The following is a 4,543-nucleotide window of genomic DNA, read 5'->3' as shown; positions in this document are numbered from 1 at the left end:
TGATTTAAAAAATGTTTTAAATGCTAAAATGAAATGAGTATACATACATACATGCATACATACGTACGTGTGAATGTATAGGCTATCACATCCTAAAAAAATGATATTCATTGACTTTTAGATGCAACCCCAACTCCAAACGTTCTTGGCAGCAGATCAAGACAAAATATAAAAATATAATTCAAAGTGGTGAGTATTTACCACAACCTTTTATTATTTTTGTGAACATTTTATCATAATAACTTGTTTGCAGCAAACCGGAAAAAGTGTGACCTCCGTAAAACTGGGGGAGGGCCACCTCCTCCTGAATACACTGTGGCGGAGGAGTTGGCTCTGAGTAACAATAAGGGGAGGCCGATTATGGATGGCATTACAGATGCTGTGCAATCTGACCCTGGTGCTGGCTCCTCTAAGCAAGTGACACTGGGTATGTGTGCAATGCTGCAATGCATTACTATTTTTTATTTTATTACTCTAACTTCTAATTTTTCTCCTCAATGTTCTGCAGTAGAGGGAAATGCAGTGTCCCTGTTGAAGCCAGCACACATACGCACAGTCTCCCACACAGATGTCAGTATGCAGCAGACAGAACACCATGAACATAACCTGCTTTATAACAGTTATGCTTTACATTGGCCTACTTTTATTTATTAGGGTGACGCAAATGATGAAGACACTCTGTCTGTGTGTTCTGATACAGCTGCTGAGGTGAATGCACTGGGCTTTTTATTATGGCACACATTTGAATGCATCATAAAGTCACTGGCCCTTACACTTATCTTTTTTTAATTGTAGGATTTTTCACAACCTGCCCCAGAAACTGAGGCCTCTGCTTCAATGGGCTATAGGAGGAATGTGAACAAGGTAATTCTTAAAACCCTTGACCTAAATTAGTCAGTCCTAGTTATGCCACTTTAATAAAAAATAAAAAATAAAATTTATTTAACCTCCAGAATACTTTAAATGATTGTTTGTGGTGGAATTATGTATCAGGTGGAAACAGACTCTGTCAGGGTCCTTTACAAAAGGAGTCTAGAACTAGACTGTTCCCTAAAGGAGCTGGACTGTGAGCTGAGGAGGCTCCAAATAAAAAAAAATTAAATTGGAGATCAAACAGCTGGAAAAACAGATCTCAGTATGTGAACTTATTTAACCAAGTAACACTTTAATATGAACATTGTATATTTATTAATTTAACTTTCTCTTGCTCTTTCTTCCTCCCTAGCCACATGACCTAAAACCGTTTGAGACCAGTCTGCAGTGTCAATGTGCTTTTATTAAGTAAAATATTGTGTTGTGATTGCATCTCTGACAGCTGCCCCAGCTGGGTGGTCAAGTGTGATGGGGTCAATTTCATCGGGGAGAAGCTGGTTTTGTGGTGGTACTCGCTCCTTTCTGATAGTGGCTGTATTGTGCAGAATTGCACATGCAGCCACTATCTGTGATGCCCGCTGTGGTGACACTCTTAAGCGCCGAAGGCAGTTGAAACGCGCCTTTAGGATGCCAAAGGTCATCTCGATCTTAACCCTGGTTTTACTGAGGGCCACATTGAAGTGGTTTTGTGGCCCTGTCTGAGGGTCAGGATAGGGAGTTAGCAAAAAACTCTGGCATGCATAACCCCTGTCTCCTACCAACAGGCCATCAAAAAGCCCTGTCATGGAACAGAAAAGGGGAAAATTGTGTAAATGTTTGTCACAATTAAAACGATGTTTTGTACTGTACCAAATTTACCTTCCTCGAAGCGCTGACACAACACAGACTCACGGAAAATTCTGGAATCATGAACTGAGCCAAACTTGTGATCATGCATTCATGATCACAAGTCATCTGCAGATGAAATGTACAATAAATCATTGTCCTATCTGTTAAAGTTATTATTCATTTAAAAGGTTAATCTCAATGCAAATGAAAAATCATCTCATGTGTATAGTAGCCCTACCTGAACATTAAGGCTGTGAAAGGACTTTCTGTTCACATAATCAGCCTCATGTTCTCCTAGAGCTGTGGAGATTGCAACATGTGTGCAGTCTATTGCTCCTATGACTCTAGGGAATCCTATCATAGGATTTAAAAATAAAAAGATTTAAAATCATTCTTAATATGTAGCTAATGTAGCCTATATATATATATATATATATATATATATATATATATATATATATATATATATATGTGCTCTAAGTAAAATCTGCCTTTTGGAAAGAAAAAAAGAACCTTAATGTGAACGGTTAAATTGTTCATACGTCACGTCACCCTATCAATATATCTTACTGGCAATTTTATAAAAGCCCTCTTATGTGGACATGGTCGATAAATGTCCTGGGAACACAATGAAGCCATTTATGTACCCCTGCAGTGCAAGGACCACCTTGCGAATGGTTCGACAAACCGCATTTTTCCCAAGGTTCTCTGCATCACCGACCGCGTACAAGTATGTACCACTTGCAAAAAAACGCAACGCAATGCATACCATTTGCGGTACAGTAAGGGCATGGCTTCGACGAGTCACGTTTGTTATGTGCGGCTCAAGAAGTTCGCAAATATAACCGATTCCTTCTACGGAAAATCTGTACCTTTCATACAAGTACGTATCAGGAAAGTCAAGGGGATTTTGTCTGTCCCTAAAAACTCTTTCTCTATGAAGTGCTCTTCTAACAATTTGCGCGGAGATGTCCACAGGATTTGGTAGAAAAGGTGAAGCCATTGCAAAAGACGCTGGGAATTAGTTACGTCATCTATATATATATTTTTTTGCTCACAGCTGATTGGTCAAACTTAAATCTCAGATCTCGAATCCAGAACATAACCTGCCCCGGAGCAGGTTAGCCGTGCAGCGTAAGATACCATGGCAACTAACACCGATTAAAGCCGAGCTACTTTCATAGTACCTAAAACCCAGGATTGGCACAAACTAAGCTTAAACATATCTGGCTAGCCAGCTAAACCAGCTTCATGGTATAGGCCCCGGGCATGACGTGCTGGGAAACATAAAGAGCTGGGACATTTTTCACCAGCGTGAACCGCACGTGTGGCAGTCCGGGCAGCTCTGTTGCTTGATTTGTTTTCTACTTCGTTTTGCTTTATTTCACGTTTTACTGTTTTTGCCTTGTTTTCTATTTCTACTTTTCTACAGTTATTCAAGTTTATTTGTTTATTTTCATTTAATTTGTTATAATTTGGACTTTGGAATTATTATTACTTTTTGCTTTATATTTTTCCTTTGTTTGGTCGGGCCCTATTTTGGGTTAGTTTATGTGAGAGTGATTAAGGGAGACTGCTCCCGTGTTTGAGCTAGTGAGTGTGCTTTTGTGTGTTGGGTATTAATTTTCCTTGGAAGTTTATGTATGAAACTAAGGGAGTTTGTTCCTCCCATTCTGGATTCTTACTTCTGTGTATTTAATTTTGGGGAGTTCTGGTAGTAATTCCCTTTGGTTTATTTATCTTATTTTCATTTTTCGCTTTTTGTGTGGCTTGCTTTGATTTCTGGAAAGTTTCTTATTGTATATTTCTAATAACCTGTTGTATTTCCATGCAGGAGCTCAAGGCCGCTCACGTGGGTGTCCTGGTGCTGTGGTAGTGGGGTCTCCGTTCACCTGAGAGTGCTGTGTTTTCACTTTATGTTGTGGGGTGTAAGTATGGAGTGATTTGGTGCTTTTCCTTTAGACCACTCTCAGCAGGGGTGCCCGAGATGGATGTCCTTCAGCCCTGCATGGTTATGTATTTTGTTTTTTGTTTTCTTGTTTTAAATGGTGTTCTTTATTGACACTATACATTTTTCTTAGCTCTTTAATGTGTTTCTTTAGTGTACTTTTTGTTTAGTGTGACTGACCTGTGCAAATTAATTATTAATCTCTCTGCTCCATTGAAGAGCGGGCATTTTTATAGGAGAATATTAGAATTTTATAAAATTAATAAAAGTATTTCTATGGGGAACTCAAGTCTCAGACCATTTCTTTGATGACGAACCTGTGTGCTTTGACATAAGCCGGTGGCTTATAGGGAGTTCCTGGGGTGAAAGTCCCTAGGTGGCGTAGTCGACACTAGAAGGGAAAATTGTAGTAATTCTCCTAATTAGATTTTTTTGTGATTTGCCGGCAACCGCTTCGCCACACTTGCAATCATGCCTAGATTGCAAGATGTCAACATGTCGCCCAAGCATGGCTCCCAGCTCCTGGGCTAAATCTGTGGCCTCCCCTTCACTAAGAGCAGAGAAGATGCTTATTTTCGTCTTTGCTTTTATCGGCTGTTGTTCTCTGAGCTCCTGAGGGAGATCCTCTTTACGAATGTTTGGGTAAATCAATATGTTACTGTTTTATAAATGTTTTGTTCTGTAAAAGTATAGCAAATTGCTATAAGGTTTAGAGCATATACAAACCCTAATCAGGCTTCTTAACATGTTGTTTGACATGTTTTCTGCCATGATTCTTCTCTACAGTTCATTTTGAGTGACTGTGTACTTTCTTTTGGTGCCTGGCACTGACAGCCTTCCCAGAACTTTATAGTCTCTACCCTGAGCTGTTTTGTCCTCTTCTCTGTCCTCCGG

General features: G+C 39.6%; 1 pseudogene across 1 annotated transcript; it reads right to left on the bottom strand.

The window, feature by feature from the left end:
* Positions 1-1,277: 1,277 nt before the first annotated feature.
* LOC307128703 (putative nuclease HARBI1) lies at positions 1,278-2,704 on the bottom strand (annotated as a pseudogene). Its single transcript has 4 exons — positions 2,272-2,704; positions 1,940-2,055; positions 1,732-1,827; positions 1,278-1,651 (listed from the first exon to the last, which is right to left on the bottom strand). The product of its transcript is annotated as a putative nuclease HARBI1 (transcript).
* Positions 2,705-4,543: the final 1,839 nt, after the last annotated feature.

This window comes from Gobio gobio (assembly GCF_949357685.1).
Source record: "Gobio gobio genome assembly, chromosome: 7".
In the NCBI taxonomy this organism is placed as follows: Eukaryota; Metazoa; Chordata; class Actinopteri; order Cypriniformes; family Gobionidae; genus Gobio; species Gobio gobio.
Note: the sequence above shows the minus strand (reverse complement) of the source record. Positions and strands in the feature narration are given on the sequence as shown.